Source organism: Octodon degus, unplaced genomic scaffold, assembly GCF_000260255.1.
Source record: "Octodon degus isolate 3935 unplaced genomic scaffold, OctDeg1.0 scaffold00321, whole genome shotgun sequence".
In the NCBI taxonomy this organism is placed as follows: Eukaryota; Metazoa; Chordata; class Mammalia; order Rodentia; family Octodontidae; genus Octodon; species Octodon degus.
This window is the reverse complement of record NW_004524897.1, coordinates 1,244,682-1,267,649: the sequence shown is the minus strand read 5'-3', so window position 1 is coordinate 1,267,649 and position 22,968 is coordinate 1,244,682. Positions and strand designations below refer to the sequence as shown.

The window sequence follows — 22,968 nt, the reverse complement described above, 5'->3', positions numbered from 1 at the left end:
AAAAATAATACAAAATTTAAAAAAAGAAAGAAGGAAAGAGAGAATAAATAATGACTCCATCATGTTACTCTCTCAATACTGCCTGCCAGCCTCCATCCATACCATCACAGCAGGAGTAACTGGTCTCTGTTTGCAACCATACATTCAATTATTTCCTCCACTCTATTGAACACACACAATCAAAGTGAATGTAGAAACTCAGATGAACTTATTTTAGTGCAACAGTATCACACTGCCTGCCTGTAAATATTCAAATTCCATGTTTCTCTTCCAAGAGTACATGGAATAGTCTGATTGTCACAGAAATTACTAGTCCATATTACTATGGTGATGTCAGTTTTCAATGTAAACTGGACAATGCAAATCCATTTTCACTGACCAAATTTTAATTTCTATCTCAGACAATTGAATCCCTCGTACTTTAACAAATGAGTGAAGTATACATTAGCAAAACACCCAAAAATTCATCAAGAGATATAGATTTGAGGGAATATGATTCTATACAATGATTTAATGACTTTAGATTGACTTTACAATTTTTAATGACTACAATTTTTACTTTCTTCTCAGATATACATCTGTGTTCTAGTTCCGGCTCATCATACTTTTACAAGATCTTCATAGCATATGTAGGGTATATATGAAATGTCAAAGGTTACCAAATTTTCATTCCACCCTCTCTTTCACATGCAGCTAATGATACAAAATCTCAAGGACAGGGAAAAAAGGAGACATGTCCATACATTTTCAGGAAGAAATCATGGTGCAAAAGAATGCAAAACTTTTCTGCTTATCTCCAAGCTGCATCCTCATGCACAAACTGATAAAGACAAGGCTCACCTGGAACCTCACTTCTGAGCATCTAGTTTTTAATTGTATGTGGTAGAGAATTCTTTTTTCTGAAGGTTTCTGCCTCTGTGGAATATGCAGTTCATTTCATAAATGGAGGAAAAATATTTTGAAATTAGATTACATTTTTACCTAATTCATAAAATTAGCCTCTTCTTCCAATGATAATCTAACGTTTTCCATAGAGCTAGATTCTAAAATCACAAGCCTGTCATTCAAAAAAGTTCATATTCACAAGGAAATGTTTAGGGGATTTGTTATTATTAAGCTATGTTGTGACTAAGTGACAAAATCAAAACAAACTAAAACGGAAGTATTAAAATGAATGATTCAGGGTTATGAGATATCTCAGTGGTCCAAGTACCTGCCTGGCAAGTACAAGGAGCTGGATTGGTCCCTGGTACCACATACCATGCCAGCACTGCCCTGCCATCCATCTAAACCAGGCATGGTGGCACACACCTGTCATCCCATTCTGGGGAGGCTGAAACAGGAGGATCACTAGAGTTTGAGCTGCATAGTAAGACCCTGTACCAAATTAATTAATTAATTAAAAATAAAATGAACGATTGAGAAATTGCATACTATATATCTATCATAAAGGAGGCATATTTAAATGAACTAACACAGAAAATAGTAGGTAAAATCAAGTTGCAGGCTAAAAAATGTATATCATGCTCTGAAAAACATGCAAAATGAAAAGGATGCTACATATTTCTTAATACAGTTAATAGTGAATGGATACATAAAATACTTAAAATATACATGCTAACTTATTGAAATACTTGTACTGATCAGTTCATGAATAGCATTATGAGAAGTTTGGCTGAATTTTAGATCACTTAATTTTTAAATGTTTATTAAGACAATTAATTGACATATGAAAATAAATACTACTTTTAAAAGTAATCTTCAGAGAAGTGTAAAAAATAACCAAAAATGTAGCAATTTTAACATCAGCTAAAATAGAATTCAAAGAGACCAGGCTTAAGGAAACATAAATGATTATCACATAATAATAACACTAATCAAAATAATTGGTTGAGATGACATAGAAAAGCAGTTGGCACACAGGAAGGAGCAATTTCAGATCTCTCTAATAAAATTCCCATCTTCTTCACACAACCATTACTAGACAGAACTAATCACGGAGCCAGCTAGGAAAAGAAAGATGCATCTTGTAGAACAAATATCAAAATGCACAGCCTAAAAGACTATCTTTTGCCTACTAAGAACATAATACACACATACACACAAACACTTGAATAGACTTTTGATCTTGCATACCTCAATAAAATACACTGACAACTTTTGCCTAACAAATCAACCATCCTTCATATAAATAAGGCTCATTCTCTTTTGCAAAAAGGGACCCACAAAATTGAACAATAATCTTATCTAAACATAGATGCTGTACCTCTGAGTCCTTGCCATCACCCATCCTCACCCAAGAAGACTGTTGGAAGGGAGAACATGGTGAGCCTTGCCCTGGCCCCCCGTGCCAGAGCTCATCAGACTCCCAACCCACGGTCCTTACCCATAAGACTGCCCAGGGGACCTGGTGTGTGCTGACCCTGGCCACCCACCCTCACATGCACAACTGCCCAGCACATCTGGTAAGCCCTGCCCTGAGACCCTCGTACTTAACAGAGCTGAGCTGAGCCCTGGCTACCCCTCATCAATGGAAGACAGCCAGGGGAATTTCAGGAGCTTTAGTGAGCCCTACCCTGCACCAACCCAACATGTAGAGAGGCTCACAGAACTCTGTACTACCCTGATCATCATTGGATACTTCTTGAGCAGCAGCTTGCCCCCACCCTTCACCAAGTTAGAAGCCTCACTAAACCCCACATGGAAGGAGTTTTGATGAGCCTACCCTGCCCTCCAACTCTCCAGAGAGCCTTACTAACCGACACCTGGCCTACCTACCCTCACTGCAAAGTCAGAGAGAATATTGGGGGCTTCAAAAATTACAAAAGGAAGGAAAATAAGCAATCTAAGATATCTAGCCCACACAAAACCAGTCCAAGACACAAGGTCATATAACAACTTGGAAGTGACACACCTGAAATTTCTGAGATCATATCAACTCTGTCATTTAATGCCAATTCTTTTCAAACCCAATGAAATTGAAAGGGAAGAAATTCTCCCAAATGCATCCTGGAGGCAACTATTACTCTGGTACCAAAACCAGAGAGGGACCCAACCAAAGAAGAGAACTACAGGCCAATCTCCCTAATGAACATAGATGAAAAAATGCACAATAAAATACTAGCAAACAGAATGCAGCAAATTATCAATATCATACGTCACAGCCAAGTAAAATTATTTCCAGGGATGGAGGGATGGTTCAATATATGTAAATCTATAAATGTAATGGACAACATCAACAGAGCCAAAGACAAAAATCACATTATTCCAACCATTTAAGAACTTTGGAGGACTCTGGATGGCTCATAAGACTCTTATAAGCTCTGACCCTTGGCCCCCACCTCACAGACATGGAGGTTATTCTGCTCCACTCCAACTTAGGAGGACTCAGGGCAGCCCATGGGACTCTGGTGAGCTGCATCCTTTAGCCCACAGTGTGCAGGTATGGACTTTACATTGGCACTGGTCCAACCTTTTAAAAGCTTGGGTGGGCCTTAGGATCCTGGTGAATCCAGCTCACACCCACCACCTACACTGAAGCTTTGTTGAGTATCAGCTAGTCGCCCCACTAGCAGTGAGAGTGTTGGTGAGTCCTACCCTGCTCCCCCCAACTGTATGGGAATCCTTACTGACCCACACCCCATCACTCGCCCACCATTGCTAAGTCTGCATGATTGTTGGGAGCTTCAAAAATGCCAAAACACAGTAGTAAAAGGCAATCTCAATTCTCCAGTCCCTCCAGAACAATCCAGGAAACAAGGATATAGAACATCTTGGAAGTTTCACACCTGAAATTCCTATAACAATAACAACCGAGCAAAGAAACAAGTCCACCATGCTATAGAAGAAATAAGATCAGAAATAAACTCTCAGGTCAAAAAAGAAATGACAGCAATTGTGTAAGAACTGCTTAACACAGCTAACCAAGACATACACAGAGAATAGAAAAATGATGGAAACATTGAATGAATAATACAGGAAAGAATTAGAATGCATGAAAAAATTGAGACAAATATCCAGAAAATTAAGAAATACATTGAAAGCTTGCAAAAATCTCTTAGACAATACTGAAGATAGACTTTCAGGCCTCAAAGACATCAGCATCCTTCATGAACAGGAAAGATCTCTTAAAAATAACAAGGAACCTGGACCAGGCTGATGGCTCAGTGGATTAAAGCACCTACTTAGGCAGACACAGTGACTGGGATTCAATCCCTGGCATGCCATGCCAGCCCTGCCCTTAGGGTGCACTGAGATGGTGAATGAGAGTGGTCATGGTGGCTTACACCTGTAATTCCAGTGCTTGGGGCACTGAAAACAGGAGGATCACTACAAGTCTGATCTGTGTAGTAAGACCCTGTAGATCCCATATTAAAATATATTTTTTTAAAAAACAAGCAACCATGAAATAACAATTCAGTACCTAAAAGAGGATGCAAAGAAAATTAATATAAGAATAGGTGTAAATGAAACAGCAGAAGGCAACAAAATGACACAAGACTATTTGCAGAAGTAATAGCAAAAAATGAGAGAAGAATCTGACATACATATAAGCAAGGTATATAAAATTCAAAATACCCATGATCAAAATAAACCTACACCTAAACACATAATAATCAAGATCTCAGAAATTCAACAAAAGAATATTAAAGCTGTTCCAGAGAAGAAACAGATCACCTACAATGGAACACCCATCAGAATCATGGCAGATTTCTCCACACACACCATCAAATCAAGAAGAGCTTGAAGTGGAGTATTTCAGGTCCTGAAAGAAAATAACTCCCAACACAGATTAATGAAACTTCAAAATTATCTGTCAAATTCAATGGTGAGATATGATCCCTCCCATGACAAAGAACAACTGAAGAAATTCATGACCACCAAACCAACCTACAAAGAGTACTGACACATATTCTAGAAAGTGACAGAAGTGATCACAGCTTGAAGAACAACAGAAAGGAATTACCAAACAGAGCAAGTAATTAAAAAGAGGAAAAAATCATGGAACCTATAATAGGAAAATAACATGACAAAGATAAGCCAATACATATCAGTTATAATAATCACTGCAAACGACCTCAATTCACCAATCAAAAGAGACAGATAAAGTGGCCCAGCAGAATGGATTCAGCACAGCAGACAGCATTTGGCAAGGCAGACAGAACTCAAAGTGACATACGAGAACTGAGATACAACCAAATGGACCAAGTTCAACCCAGGGGGTGGAGTTCACCCAGCAGACTGAGTTCGAAGGCATGATTCTCAGAGGAGAGACTGAGATTAGTAGTTGCACCCCGTGACCTGAGGCACACTGCTAGGGCCAACAGAGCCCAGTCTGAGGGCAAGTCTTACAGGTAGATCTTTGTGACACGAAGAAGCCAGGTGATGTTAGGTGAACTAATCTGTCTGGAGGAATCAAAAGGTACAAATAACAGGGGAATACAAAGCATTGGGACAAACACAAGTCCAAAATCTAGCAGGGCAAACATTAAGTCCTGCAGTTCCATGTGGAATATCCAAAGCAATCTGTGGCAAATTGTGAGCTCCATGTGTCTCCACCCCTACGGTATTCTTGGTGGCAGCTCCCATGGCTTCTTTCTTAGGCCAGGTTTGCTCCTCCCTTGCACTTTCTCTTCCATGATCCATTTTCCTGGCCTTCCCCAACTTCTAGGGTTGCCACTGAATAGGCTTCTCACTCATAGCTGTACACACTGCCCTCTCAGCAGCACACTGCTTAGCCTCCGAGGCCTTCTAAAATCTAGGTGGAAGCCTTCTTAACCTCAGAACTCCTGTATTTTGCAAGCACCTAAAACTAATGCCACTTGGATGATTCCAAGGTCTCCTGCCAGCTGGAACAGAGGCCAGTCTTCCTTCTCTCTTGGCTGTAGGGGTTGAGTGCTTGGATCTCTGAGCACTGTGACTCTGATTCCAAGGAATAAATTCTCCATGATGATGCCACTCTGGACGCTGGTGTGGCAGCCACAGCCATTCTGAAACATGAGGTTCTGAAGCTTTCCCCCCAAGGCAAAGCCCTTCACCCTTGCAATTCTGAGGCTTCAAAGGGTGGAGACTTGGTAAATCCTGTGATGCCCTCAGGCCATCCTGTGCATTCTTTTTTTCCTCCTGGGCAATGGAGATCCTCTGAGCTACATCTTTGCATTCCACAGCTTTGTTGGAGCTTCCTTTCTGCCCAAACTCATAACATTTTAATTCATCTTGCTGGGCTCTTGGTTCTTGATTCTCAACATAAATCCAACTAAAAGCCCCCAACAACAGCCATGCCAGTACCTCAATATTCTATTGCTTTGACATATCTTTTGCCAGATTAATCAGTCCACTATGCTTAATCTCAGTCTCAGGTAAAGTCTCTGGACATAAGGAAAATGCAAACAAACTTTCTGCCAAACCATAACACAAATCAACCAGAGTCCAACAACTAATGCTGTCCTTCTCAGCAGAAAGCTCCCCAGCCTCATCTTTACAGGCAGGACTTGTATCAGCCTTCTGATCTTCTGAGCTCTGAGCAGAATCTCCCATACAGAACAGCTGAAGCTGTTCCCACTCTTTGCTAATAGATAATATCTCCAAACCTTTCCTATCTCTTCCCATAAGCCATTCCCAAAAGCTCATAATTCTCATGGTAAAGATTAGCCACAGCAATGATCCCATTTCTCTGCTACCAAATTCTGTCTCAGTTACTCTTTTCTCATTGATGGGACAATTACCTAACACTCAAAATGAAGGAAAGAAAGGTTTACGTAGCTCACAATTGCTGGAGATTTCAGTCCATATTCAGCTGGCTCCAAGGCAGAGTGACACAAAGCAGAGAATAAACTTTCATGGTGGCAACAAAGAGCAGAACTCACAAAAGGAATTGAAGCATCTCAAGCAGCTAAGTAGCTTCTCTTTCTCCTTACATTTTTAAGTAAATTACCTGCCCCAGGGTAATTGCAGCAACCACAACCAAAACCACAGTAACCTGTCACAAACTGCAGAAGCCACCCCTTGACTGCATGATCTGCTTTGTTATACAGCTATAGTGTTTGCTCCTATGGTCTAAAATATGAAACCATTAATAACCAAAGTTTAGCAATTTCTAAAATTTACTTGTTGTTATTAATACTGCTAATTGTATTACTGTAACTAGAATAGCATATCTGCTTTAACTACATATTCTCCTGTGGGTAATAATATCAGGAGGCACTTAGGTAACAAACTAATCAAATCCCTATACCAAAGGATGGAGGACAGTGCCAAGTGGAAACCAATATTCCACTATCAATAGAGAAGGATAAATATTGGGAGACAACACAAGAAGAAAGTCTGAAACAGAAGAGCTACCTAAAGAACAGATTCATTATAGAAAGGCTCTGATTGCAGTGATAGGGCTACATACAATCAAACTTGCAAAAAAATTATCACCAAAATCAAAATAGAGTTCTCTCTAAAATAGAAAATTAAAAAAATGAAAAGTCAGAATGCAATCTCAGAACCTAAGCCCGCATAAAACAAATCCAGGAGACACTAACAAAGAAGATATGTAAAGTCACAAACTGGAAATCTCTGAAATAATAGCAACAACTGCAGAAGGGTATACAGGAAATCAAATCAGAAATAATCTCTCAGGTTAAAAAAAAGAAATGATAACTATAATGAAAGAATTACTAAGCATGTCTAAAGAAGACACTGATTAAGAAAAATAGAGGAGAATAGAAAATTATGGAAACCTTAAATGAGCAATATCAGAATGAAACACAATACGTGAAGCTGATACAGCAAGATATAGGAAATTTAAAAACCCATTAAAAGTTGGCAAAACCATTTGAATGAAAGTGAAGATAAGACTTTTAGACCTTGAAGACAGCATTGCAGCTAGTGCCCAGGAAAAAAAAAATCTCTTAACGACAACAAGGATCCAGCGAATAATAATTCAAGAGCTGCAAAACGATGCAAAGATGAACAACATAAGACTAATAGGGAACAATGAGAAAAAAGGAACCAACATAAATAACACAAAAAGAATATGCACAAATGTAATACTAGAAAACTTATCAAATATTGGGAAATGATCTAACATTCAGGTTACCAAGGCATATAGAACTCCAAATACTACCAATCCAATTAAATCAACACCCAGACATATAATTATTAAGATCCAAGAAATGCAGCACAAGAACAAGGAACTAAAAGAAGCTAAAGAAGAGAAACTGATCACATTGAAAAGAAAACGCATCAAAATAACAGCATATTTTTCAACACTAACCATGAAGACAAGAAGAGCATGGAGCAAAGCATTTCAAGTCTTACAAGAAAACTAATCCTAACCTAGAGTGATATAAACTGCAAAACTCTCTTTCAAATTTAATTCAGAAGTAAAACTCTTCAAAGACAAAAAACAACTAAAGCAATTCATGACAACCAAACAAGCCATACACAGAGTACTAAAAGACAATCTAGAGGGGCTGGGGAGATGGCTCAGTGGAATAAGTGCTTCCCTGGCAAGCGCAAGGGCCTGAGTTCAATCCCCGGTTCCGAAAAGAAAAAAAAAAAAAACATAAAAGACACTCTAGAAGTGGATAAACATGACCACAACACCAAGAACAACAACAGAAAGAACCCAACAAACAGGGAAAATAATCAAACACAGAGAAAGTAGGGAACCAACAACAGGAAAATAACATAGCAAATATATACGAATATACAACAATTACAACTACCAATGTAAATGGACTTAGTTCAGCAATTAAAAGAAACAGATTGGCAGAGTGTATTAAGAAACAAAATACAACAATATGCTGAATACAAGAAACATATTTAAGACAAAATATTCATGGGTTCAACATGACAGGATGGAAAACAATGCTGCATGCTTCTGGAGCTCAGAAGAAAGCAGGGTAGTTATTCTGTTCACAGACAATCTTAACGACACAAAAAATCCAATAACCAATATCACAATCTTGGGGCACCTTAACACCTACTTATCTCAAAAAGATAGGTCAATCAGACAAAAGATTAGCAAAGAGGTAGCAGAACTGAATAAAAACTTTAACAAATGGACTTAGTAAACATATACAGTGTTCCACCCAACAACATCTGAATACACATTCTTTTCAGCTGCACATGGGACATTCTCTAAAATAGATGACATACTAGTCTATAGATCATGCTAAGTAAATGCAAGAAAACAGAAACTTGGATTAAAGTGCCTGCTTAGGCAGATGCAGGGTCCAAGGTTCTATCCCAGGTGTCATGTGCTGGCCATGCCCCCAAGGTTCACTGACATGGCAAGGCAATTGAGACTGAGCGTGGTGGTGCATGCCTCCAATCCCAGTTCTTGGGAGGCTGAAAACAGGAGAATCACTACAAGTCCAATCTGTGTTGTCAGACCCTGTAGACACTGTATTAAATACATTAAAAAAGCAATTATTCAATGCATACTATCTGACCTCAGTGCAAGAAAACTAGAAATTAACAAAAAAGAAAGTGTAAAATCCCCATAAACATGTGGAATTGAATAACATCATCCTCAGCTACCAATTGATTAGAGACAAAATTAAATGAGAAATTAAACAATATTTACACTCCAGTGAAAATTGAAACACAACTTACCAGATTTGTGTGATACAGTGAAGGCAGTTCTCACAGAGAAATTTATAAAGGTGAACTCACACATGAGGAAGATAGAACTAAAACAAAAAATACCCTAATTCTGAAGCTCAAACATGTACAAACAGGTGAGTAATAGTGCTGGCCAAATACCTCAGTGGATTAAAGCACCTGCAAGCAGGTGCATGGGCTAGGGATTCGATCCCCTGGGCCTCCCATGCTGGCCCCATCCCAGGGGCACACTGAGACAGTGATTGAGAATGGGTGTGATGGGGTGCACCTGTAATCCCAGAACTTGGGAGGCTGTTAACAAGAGAAGCATTAAGAGTCCAATCTAGTAGTGAGATTCTGAATATCCTGTAGACTGTTCACTAAAATACAAGGGGAAAAAAGTGAGTAAACCAAGCCCAAAGAAGGCAGGACATTATAAAGACTTGAGTAGAAATTAATGCAATTGAGATGAAGAAAAAAATACAAACAATTAATGAATCAAAGAGCTGGTTCTGGGGGAACAACCTGCTTGGGCCCTCCTCATGTCCCTCTCTTGGACAGGAGCATTTGCTCCCTCAATAAATATATTCTAGCTGGTTGTAAGACAATACCATGTATTACAACAAATACTGTGAAATTCATATTACTTTGTTAAGTAAAGTTCTGTATGAGTTGTCAAAAAAATCCATTTGCCCATAAAAATAAATAAATAAATAAATATATTCTGCTCATAAAAAAGAGCTGGTTCTTTGAACGCTTAAATAAAATTGATAAATCCTTAGTCAATCTCATCAAAAAGAGGACATAAAAAAACCAATTCAAGCAATAAGAATTGAAAAGGTTGAAATTACTACAGATTCTATGGCAATTCAGAAGATCATCACTCACAGAAACTTTACTCACAGAAGAGAATACACAGAAGAAATAGACAAATTCCTAGACAACTACAAATTATGAAAAATGAATCAAGAAGATATAAAACTCTGAATAGTCCAATATCAGCCATTAAAATTGAAAATGTAATCAAAAACTTAGCAACAAAAAAGCTTAGGTCTTGATGGACATACAGCTGAATTCTACAAGAAATTTGGACAAGATTTAATCCCAATCATCACACTGTTCAAGGAAATTCAAAAGGAAGAAATACTCCCAAAATCATTCCTGGAGGCAAGTATTATACTGATATCAAAACCATAGAAAGATGCAACTACAAAAGAGAACTACAGGCCAATATCCCTCATGAATATAAATGCAAAAATTCTCAATAAAACCCTAGTGAATAGAATGCAGTAAATCATTAAGAAGATTATACATTACAACCAGTTAGAATTCATCCCATGGTTTCAATGATTGTTCATCATACATAATTACGTAAATGTAATAGACTATATCAATAGAGCCAAAACCAAAAACCACATGATGATCTCAATAGACTTGGAAAAGGCTTTTGACATAGTCTAGCCCTCATTCTTGATCAAAGAAAATTGGAATAGATGACCTATCACTCAGTCTGGTAAAAGCCATCTATAACAAACCAACAGACAACATCATACTAGAAAGAAAAAAACTGAAAACTCTTACTCTCAAATCATGTACAAGCCAACAATGACCGCTATCACCACTCCTATTCAATAGAATTCTGAAAACATTATCCTAAGCCAATAGACAGGAAAGAAAAATAAAAGGCATAAGAATAGGTAAAGAAGAAGTTAAACTGTCATTATGCACAGACAAAATGATACTTTATATGGAAGACTCAAAACTTCCACCAGGAAGCACCTAAAATTAATAAATCAATCCAGTAGCACAGTAGGATAAAAGGTCAACACCCCAAAATCAATACAGTTCCTCTACACAGATAACAAACCAACTGAGAGAGAAATTAGAGAATGAATATCATTCAAAATAGCATCCAAAAAATGAAATACTTAGGAGTCAATCTAATAAAGGAAGCAAAAAATCTATACAATGGAAATAATAATACTTTAAAAAAAGAGATCAGGGGGCCGGGCCTCTGGAGAATAAGACATCAGAATGTTCAGTAGAATAAGCACTTCCCTGGCAAGTGCAAGGGCCTGAGAGCTTACCTCTTCTCTGCACTCACTGGACCCCTCCAGATCAAAACTCAGGCACCCGCGTGAGTGAGACACTCTACCACGGCATTGAAACCCCTGCAACCACCGGAGCCCCCATCACAAAGCCCTCCGAGTGAGCGAGCACTTCTGTGACTCTCTCGGGATGACCAGATCCAGCCCCGACCAGGCCCAGCTAGCGTGTAGAAGAGCTTACAGCTTCCCTGCACCCGAGAGACACCTTCAGACCAAAACTGCATGAGTGAGACCTTCTACCATGCCATTGGGACCCCTGAAACCCTCCAGAGTCCCTGCCTCCAAGCCCACCTAGTCAGTGAGAACTTCTCCAACTCTCTCGGGACCCCCAAATCCAGCCCAGCCCAAGCCTGAGAGCATGTGGGAGAGCTTCCAGCTTTTCTGCACCCGCGAGACACCTTTAGACAAAAACCCAGGCACCCGCATGAGTGAGACCCTCTACCACGCCATTAGGACCACTGAAACCCTCCAGAGCCCCTGCCCACAAGCCAGCTGACTGAGTGAGAACTTCTGTGACTCTCTTGGGACTCCCAGATCCAGCCCAAGCCCAGAACTGGCTAGTGTGTGGGAGAGCTTCTGTGCTCCATTGTGCTCCGTGGGTGAAGGGCACAAAAGAGGGGCACCACAGGTTCACTGGTGTGCAAGAGGAGCACAACAGGTTCACTTCCAAGGGCAGCATGCAGGAAGGAGCTGAACACAACAGCTAGACCCAGGCCAGGCATAACTGGACAAACTCAAACTTAATACATCTGCACCCAAATTTCAGTAGGTGCTAAGGTTATAAATGCACCAAAGCGCTACACCAAAGGTCAGAGGTCAGTGCTATATGAAATGATAAAGACAAGGAGAAAAATGCAATCTCAGGCCTCGAGTCCACCCATAACAAGTGCAGAGGACATCAGCTCAGCTGAAATGAATGAATTAACAGCATCAGAAGTAAAGAAGCAACAGCAGAAAGTTATAGAGGAACTCAGAGCAGAATTAATTTCTGAAATGAAAAAAGAAATCTCTGAATTCATAGACTGTGAAGTAAAGAATCTCATACAGAAACATGGAGGAAACACAGTGCCCATCCAGAACAAATGCAGAGGACACTAGCTCAGCTGAAATGTATGAATTAAGAGCATCGCAAGTGAAGAAACAACAACAGAAAGGTAGAGAGGAACTCAAAGCAGAATTAATTTCTGAAATAAAAAAGAAATCTCTGAATTCATAGCATCTGAAGTAAAGAATCAAATACAGAAGCATATAGAGGATACCCAATCTGAAAAATCTCTGGAGTAAAAGAATTAATAACTGCTTATAAAGAAAACATTGTTTAAAAAGTAGAGATTAGAATGTGATGGATTCCTTGAATGAGCAATACAGGAAAGAAATAGTTCACATGAAGCAGGGTCAAAGAGATATAGAGGAACTTAACATCTCAATCACGATATTGCAAAACCATGTGAGTGAAAGTGAAGACAGAGTTTCAGATCTTGAAGATGCTGGTGTAGCTAGTGAAAAGGCAAGAAAGGACCTCATAAAAGCAAATAGGATGCAGGAAAAAATAATCCATCAAATGCAAAACAATGCAAAGATGAACAATGTGAGACTAATAGGCATCAATGAGAAAGATGGAGTCAATACAAATCATATAAAAAGAATATGGACAGAAGTAATAGCAGAAACTTTCCCAAATATGAGGAAACAATCTGACATTCAGGTAATCGAAGCATACAGAACATCAAATAACCAACACAACTAATAACACACTAAGACATATAATAGTCAAGATTCCAGAAATCAAAAATAAGAATAATATACTGAAAGCTGTTAGAGAATAGAAGCAGATCACACTCAAAGGAAAACCCACCAGAATTATGACCAACTACTTATCAGAAACCATGAAGGCAAGAAGAGCATGGAGCAGAGTACTTCAAGCCCTCTATGAAAACAAATTCCAGCACAGATTACTATAACCTGCAAAACTCCCTCAAGTTTGATGGAGAAGTGAACTATTTCCATTAAAAAAAAACAACAAAAGAATTTCATGACGACAAAGCCAACTCTATAGAGACTAATAAAAGATGTTCTACAGAGGGACCAAAATGATCAAAACTCCATAAATGAGAACAAAAGGAGTTCACTAAAAACAGCAAATCATTAAACACAGGACAAAAAGGACTAAAGAACAGCAGGTAAATAACATGTCAATCATAAGTCAACACATCTCAACTATAACCATCAATGTAAATGGACTCAATTCACCAATTAAAAGAAACAGACAGGCACAGTGGATTAGGAAACAAAATCCAACAATATGCTGTACACAAGAAACACATTTAACTCATAAAGACATTCATAGGCTGAAAGTCAAGGGATGGAAAACAATACTACATGTCCCAGCATCTCAGAAAAAAGCAGGGGTAGCAATCCTATTCTCAGACAGTCTCAACTTCAAACCAACAATGATCAAGCAAAATAAAAAAGGCCACTATATACTGGTTAGGAGAAAACTTCAAGAGGAAAGGGTAACACTCATAAATATGTATGCACCAAACACGGGAGCACCCATCTATGTAAAGCAAATCTTAATGGACATGAAAAATCTAATATCCAATACCACAATTTTAACAGGAGGCCTAACACACCCTTCTCTTCAAAAGATAGGTCAACCAGACAAAAACTTAGCAAAGAAATAACAGAACTGAACCAAAGCTTGAAACAAATGGACTTGGTGGACATCTACAGAGTGTTCCACCCAAACACAGCTGAGTGCACATTTTTCTCAACTGCACATGGGTCATTTTCTAAAACAGACCACATACTGGTCATGGTTCATGCTTAAGTATATGTAAGAAAACAGAAATTATCTCATGCATATTATCTGAACACAGTGCAATGAAACTGCAAATAAATGACAAAAGAAAAAAGAAAAAAAACCCTGAGTACATGGAAATTAAACAGCACCCTACTCAGCAGCCAATGGGTCACAGATAAAATTAAACAAGAAATTAAACAATATCTGCAATTCAATGAAAATTCAAGCACAACATATCGGAATTTATGTGATACAATGAAAGCCGTTCTCAGAGGAAAATTCATAGCTGTGAGCTCACACATTAGGAAAACAGAACGGGAACAAATAAACACCCTAATGCTGCACCTCCAACATCTAGAAAGGGAGAGCAAAGCAAACCCAGAGCCCAAAGATGGGAAGAAATCATAAAGATTAGAGCAGAAAGTAATTCAATTGAGATGAAGAAAACTGTTCAGAGAATTAAAGAATCAAAAAGCTGGATCTTTGAAAGACTAAATAAAATCAATAAGCCCCTAGCTAACCTCATCAAAAAGAGGAACGAAAAAAATTCAAAAACAAGCAATAAGGAATGCCAAGGGTGTAATCACTACAGACCAAGTGGAAATTCAGAACATTATCAATAGCTACTTTGAGAATCTTTGTGCTCACAGAACAAAAGACACAGATGAATGGGCAGATTTCTAGAAAGGTACAAATTACCAAAATGGCATCAAGAAGATGTAACAACTCTCAGTAACCCAATAATAGCGAATGAAATATGAATGTAGTAAAAAACCTAACAGCAAAGAAGAGTCCAGGTCCTGATTGATTCACAGCTGAATTCTACAAGAAATTTATAGAAGATATAATTCCTGCACTCCTGAAACTCTTCAATGAAATTGAAAAGGAAGCAGTCCTCCCAAAATTATTCCTCGAGGGAAGTATTATACTAATTCCAAAACCAGAGAAAGACACAACTAAAGAAGAGAACTACAGGCCAATCTCCCTCATGAACATATATGCAAAAATCCTCAATAAAATCCAATACAGCAAATCAAGAAGATCATACACCATGAGCAAAGATGGTTCAATATTTGAAAATCTATAAATGTAATACACTATATCAATAGAGCAAAAACTAAAAACAGCATTATCATCTCCATTGATGCAGAAAAGGCTTTTTAAAAAGTCCAATACTCATTCATATTCAAGGGCCTACAAAAAATTGGAATAGAAGACCTCTAATTCAATTTGATAAAAGCCATGTATGACAACCCAATGGTTAATATAGTTCAAAATGGAAAAAAACTGAAATCTTTTACTCTCAGATCTGGTACAAGACAAAGATGTCCTCTACCGTTCAATATAGTTTTGGAGTCATTAGCTACAGTCATTGGACAAGAGGGAGAAATATAAGGAATAAGAATAGGTAAGGAAGCAGTTAAATTATCATTATTTGCAGATGACATGATACTTTAGTTGGAAGACACAAAAAATTCCACCAAGAAGCTACTAGAACTAATAAACAAATTCAGTAGCATAGCAGGATACAAAGTGAATACCCAAAAGTCAATAGTATCCCTCTACACAGATAACAAACACACTGAGAGGGAAATTAGAGAAACATTACCTTTTACAATAGCACTGCGGAAAATGAAATCCCTTGGAATTCACTTAACCAAAGAAGTTAAAGATTTTTTCAAGGAAAATTACAGCACTCTGAAAATAGACATTGTACAGGATTTTAGAAAATGCAAAGATATTCCCTGCTCCTGGATAGGAAGAACCAACATTGTGAAGATTGCCATACTCCCAAAATTGTTGTACAGATTTAATGCAATCCCTATCCAACTACCACCAAAATACCTTACAGACTGAGAGAAATCATTCTTAAAATTTATTTGGAACCAGAAAAGACCTAGAATAGCAAAGGCAATCCTGGCCAACAAAGACAAGGCTGGAGGCATTATAATTCCTGCCTTGAAATTATACTACATTGCTACTGTGATAAAATCACCAGTATTGGCAACAAAATAGACCTGAGGATCAATGGAATAGATTAGAAGATGCAGAGACCTCTATGAAAACACTCAGCCATCTGATCTTTGACAAAGGGGCCAAATACACTTACTGGAAGAAAGATATCCTCTTTACCAAATGGTGCTGGAAAAACTGGCTCTCTACATGCCGAAAACTCAAACTTTACCCAGGTCTGTCACCATGCACTAAGGTAAAGTCAAAATGGATTAAAGATATAAACATTAAAACAGAAACAGTAAATCTCCTAGATGAGAAAGTAGGAGGAACTCTTGAAGACATAGGGGTAGGCAAAGAGTTCATAACAAAAATCAAATCGCACAGGAAACACTTGAAAGAAGTGACAACTGGGACCAACTCTTATTGAGAAGTTTTTGCACATCAAAAGGAATTACCAACAAAGTGAAAAGACAACCCAGTAATTTTGAAAAAATTTTAACTAATAAGCACTCAGACAAAGGTCTGCTCTCTAGAATTTAAAAGGAACTAAAATATCTTTTGGCCCTAAATTTAAAGACCCAATCCAGAAATGGGCATCAAGATGAACACACACTTCTCAGAGAATGAAATTAATGAAGCAAATAAATATATGAAAAACTGCTCCACATCACTAGCCATCCATGAAATGCAAATTAAAACAACACTAAGATACCATCTCACACCAGAAAGAATGGCTATCATAAACAAATCAACCAATAAATCAAATGTGGAGAGGTTTTTGCAATAAAGGGAACCCTTCTCCACTGTTGGTGGGAATGTAGACTGGTACAACCATCATGGAAATCAGTGTAGAGATTCCTTAAGAAACTAGGACTAGATATCCCATTCAAGCCAGCTATCTCCCTACTGGGAATTTTTCTGGAGGAACTGAAAATGTCATATCATAGTGATATATGTATACCTATATTTATAGCAGAACAATTTATTATAGCCAAATCTTAGAAACAACCAACATGCATCACGTGAGGAATGGTTGAAAAAGATGTGGTATTTTTATACAGTGGAGTATTACTCAGCTACAAAGAATGATAAACTTCAAGCATTTATATTTAAGTGGATGCCACTTGATGATATACTCATAAGTGAAATAAACCACACCTACATGTGTAAATATTGTATAGTCTGCCTAGTATAAGAAGTTAAGAGAAAAAATACAAATAGAAAAGTATAACACAACTAAAACGAAAGAGAGAAATTGAGGCCTGGAAAATGAGGAGAGGGTAAGGAGAAAAGCTGGGAAACAGGACAGAGACAAAGGCATACACTTGTATGCACAAGATGGGAAAGGTAATGATCCTGAGAAACATCAGCAGGTTTTTGAAACTAGCAGTTAACTGGTAGGATCCTTAACCTGTCTAACTATATACGCTGATACCTGTGAACCAAGCAACTTCACTGAAGACATCAATGTGTAATAGAAGGGTCATCATTGGAATGCCTGTCATTCTGGTCTTCTAAATACATACTTCTTGTCATGACATTCCAATCATTACCATACTGTCTCACAAGTAAAAGGTTGGGTTTTTTTGTGTTTTGTTTTTCTTTTTTTAAATGGGTAATAAATGAATAAAAAAAGACACAATAAAAAGAAAAAAGTCACAGGGCTGTCCTGCTTCAATGTTATATATGGTTAGATTTCTAAATTTCTGTGTAAAAACATGTGTTTATTCCTATTTTTCAATTTTTTCTTCATATTTTGTAAGGACTTAAATTTCAACACATCAATACTTGATGGAAGGCATCTGCTCCATGTTATGCCTAAGATGTTTGATAATTAGATAGATAGGTTAAACTGAACTGCATATGTTGCAGAGTAATAATATTCTTCTGTTCTGGAGGATTAACAACCTAATTTTGCAGGTTAAAAATTAGAGAAAAGGAAGGGCTGCAAGGTCTGCCAAGATTTTGGCCCTAACCTTTCAAGGTCAATGAAGACTGAGGACATAAGATAACCTGTACTGTAACATCATGTAACTCAGTTGTGTCCCAAATTTTCTGATCAAGGAGATTTTGGAGCCACAGAGGAATGTGATTGAGGATGTATAGTGTGCCTAAGGAGAGTCACATGGAGAGAAAACTTTCTCTCAGGCTTTCACAGAGAGAAAATTGGCCAAGCAATAGCCATGATTCATCCACACGACTGACATTGTCAAAGGATCTACAAAGTGCAGTACAGGACTACAAGATAAATCCTGAGCGGCCTTGACTGACCTTATCAGATACAAAAGTTACATTTCTTGTTATATTGGTCTTGCTTTATCTTGCTCATAACCATCCAGCAGAATAGTATAAAAATGAGGTATATAATGTAAAGCTATATTATTATGCCAAGCTGTAAAAGGCTCTAGTCATCCACTTCTGCAGATAACCCACTACTATTATGGAGTACTGGACTGTGTTGGATTATTTTGCTGAATTCAAGCATGTATAATATTGAGATGCCAATAGAATACCCATCTCTGACAGGACTGAACTGGAGGGGGTAGTTACAGAGAAAGGACCATTTTGTATTTGTACATACAGATTAGTCAGGATAGATGTACAGTTGCTTTCACTTGGCTCAGTGAGGGGAAGGATTTGTAATAGTAGTGTTTGGACGGGATGTCCTGGATGCTTCTTGTGCTGTGGGTGACTGTTGAGAGGATAGCAATTTGCAATGTATTAATTATTGAAAATGTCCCATTATTCAGCTTGGGAACGGTCTCATTGATATTTGTTTCTCAATAAAATAAAAAAGTAATCTATGAAAAAAATAAACTGATACTTGACCATAAAAAAAGTGCAAGGGCCTAAATTCAATCCCGGTTTCTGAAAAAAAAAGGAAAGAGAAAGAGATCAAAGAGGATTTCAGGAAATGGCAAGGTATTCCTTGCTCCTGGAAGGAAGAACCAACATTGTGAAAATGGCCATACTGCTAAAATTATTACACAGATTAAATGCAATGCTACTTAAAATACCATTAGTGTGTCTCACAGATCTAGAAAAAACACTCTGAAAGTATAATGAGAACCAGAAAAGACCTAGCAGTACAAAGGCAACAGTGGGCATCAGGGCAAGTGAGGAGGCATTAAAATCTGTGACTTGAAATTGTAGTACAAAACTATTGTGATAAAATCAGCATGGTACTAGCAAAGAAAACCAGACTGGGGATCAATGGAACAGACTAAAAGATGCATATTCAACTCCAAATACAGTGAGCTATGTTATCTCTGACAAAGAGGGCAAAGATGTTCACTGGAAGAAAGTTAGCATCTTTAACAAAAGGAGTGGGAACAACTGGCTCTCCACATACTGAAAACTAAAACTAGATCCACTTCTAACACCATGAATTAAAGTCAAAATGCATAAAAGATTTAAACATTAAAACAGAAACACTAAATCTACTGGAAGAGAAAGTAGCTGGAAGGTGCCGGGAGATGGCTCAGTGGAATAAGAGCTTCCCTGGCAAGTGCAAGGGCCTGAGTTCAGTCCCCGGTTCAGCAAAAAAAAAAAAATAGCTGGAAATGTTGAAGACATAGATGTAGGCAAAGAATTCATGAACAAATCCAAACTGCATAGAAAATACTTCAAAAAATCAACAACTGGGATTTCAGCATATTGAGAAATTTCTGCATGTCAAAAGAAATCATCAACAGAGTGAAAACACAACCCACAAATTAGGAAAAAATCTTAACAAAGAATCACTCCAATGAAGTATTTTTATCTACAATATATAAAGAATGAAAAACAAAAATAAAACCCCAAATATTCAAAGATCCAGGGGCTGGCCAAATAGCTCAGTGGATTAAAGCACCTGCAAGCAGGGACAGGGACCAGGGATTCAATTCCCAAGCCTGCCATGCCAGCCCTGCCCCTGGGGAATACTAAAATGGCCATTGAGACTGGGCGTGGTGATGCACACCTGTAATCCTAGCTCTTGGGAGACAGTAAACAAGCGGATCACTACGAGTCCAATCTAGTAGTAAGGCCCTGAACACCCTGCAGACACTTCCAAAAAAAATTCAAAGACCCAATCCAAAAGTGGGCATCTGAGATGAGTATACACTTCTTAGAGAAAGAAACACAGATGGCAAATAAATACATGAAAAAAGGTTCCACAAGACTGGTTATTCAAGAAATGCAAATTAAAACAACAATGAGATGCCATCTAATCCTAGAAAGACTAGCTGTCATATTTAGACAGATAGGGTAAACCAAACTGCATATATTGCAGGTTAATAATTAGCTTCTCTTCTGGAGGGTTAACAACCTAAGTTAGCAGTTCAAAATTGGAGAAAATGAAGGGCTACAAGGTTAGTCAACATTTTGGCCCTAGCCTTTCAAGGTCAGTGAAAATTCAGGACATAGGAGAATGTATACTGTAAAAACATGTAACTCAGTTGTGCTCCAAATTTTCTGATCAAGAGAATTATGGAGCCACAGAGGAATGTGTTCAATGATGTAAAGTGACCCTGAGGAGAGTCACATGGAGAGAAAAAACATTTTCTCAAGCTTTCAGAGAGCAAATTGGTCAAGCAATGGCCGTGACTAATCCTCATGTCAGACACTGACAAAAGGATGTACAAAGGGCGGTACAGGGCTACAGGATAAATCCTGAGAATACTTGGCTGACCTTATCAGATACAACAGTTACATTTCTTGTTATATAAGTCTTGCTATATCTTGCTCTTAACCATCCAGCAGAAAAGTATAAAAATAAGGTATATAAAGTTAATCCATATTAATACGATGAGCTGTAAAAGGCTCAAGTCAGTAACTTCTGAGGATAACCCACTAATATTATAAGCTGCTAGACAGTGTTAGATTGTTTAGCTGTATTCAAACACCTATAGTATTTAGATGCCAATAGACTATTCACCTCTGACAGGACCAAAAAAAGGTTACAAAGGAAAGATCATTTTGTATTTATATATACAAAATAGGATAAATTTACAACTACTTTTGCTTAATTCAATGAGAAGAAAGAGGTGTGCTAACAGTGTTCGGACAGGATATCCTGTCTGCTTCTTGTACTATAGATAACCACTAAGAAGATAACAATTTACAGTGTATTGATTATCAAAACTGTCCTATTAAAAAAAAGCTTATCCTGATGTGAAGTAGTAGGATTGTCTCTAATTACACAAATACCAATTTTCACAAAATTGATGCCTTCTTAAAATTCACTTATAATCTCCAGTGCTACATGGGATTCAGGCCAAAATTATGTCTTTAAATGTCCTGTGATGTTATGCTCACTTCTGTACTACATAATACCTCATTACAAATAGAGAAGGATTATGGCATTAAAAAACACTGTTTTTATATTTTAAAATGCTATGTATTTGTGCCTTATGTGTTTGTACCTAAAACTTGACAATTTTATATTAACTAAAGAAATATATGGGATATAAATCAAAAAATAACAATAATAGCATTTTCTTCTTAAGCCATTAAAGGGAATACATCACAAAGTTCTAATTTGGGATGGGACTTATAGACAGGAAAATGACATTGCTCAAACAGATAGAAATACCCTAAAAAGAACAAATGGCTCACTGTTGTTTTTCATTCAGATTTGTTTTATATTTAAATAATAAATTAAAAAATATTATAAAAAAGAATGGCTGTCATAAAGAAATCAACTAATAACAAATGTTGAAGAGGCTGTGGAGGAAAATGAACCATTGTCCACTCGTAATGGTATGGTAAGATAGTACAATCACTATAGAAATCTGTGTGAAGACTCCTCCAAAAACTAGGATTGGAAGTCCCATTCAGCCTATCTATTCCTGTTCTTGGTATTTTTCCAAAAGAACTGACAACATCATACTATACTGATATATAGGCAACCATATCTATAGTAGCACAGTTTTTTAATAGCCAAATCTTGGAAACACCAAAATGCCCATCACCTGAGAAGTGGGTAAAAAAGATGTGATATTTTTATACAATGTAGTATTGCTCAGCTAAAAAGAAAGACAAACTTAAGCCCTTTATAGGAAAATGCATGCACTTAGACTCTGTACTCATAAGCGAAATAAATGAGACCCAAATTTGTAAATATTGTATTGTCTCCCTAGTGTAAGGAGCTGAAAGATTAAATAAAATCCAAAAGCAATAATACATATAGTAAAATGGAAAGAAATGGAACATAGGGAATTAACAATAAAGATGAGGGAAACGAAAAAATTTAGGAAAAAAAGGAAGGGAGAAAAATCAGGCAAATATATAATCAAGATAGAGGAGATTATTTTATTTCTAGTTTCCATCAGTTTTTTGAAAGTAGCAGTTTATGCTTAATTTTTTTTTACTTCAACTAACTCTATATGATATTATCTATAATCTCAGCAACTACATTGAAGACAGCAAAGTGCAACACAGAAACCATGGTTGAACACCTTTCATCTGTTCTTCTAAATGTGTACCATTTCTAATGACTTATCAATTAGTATATTCATATAT

General features: G+C 37.5%; 1 pseudogene; it reads right to left on the bottom strand.

Moving 5' to 3' along the window:
* The window catches only part of LOC101580340, a 108,319-nt pseudogene that overhangs the window by 53,766 nt on the left and 31,585 nt on the right, over positions 1-22,968 (bottom strand).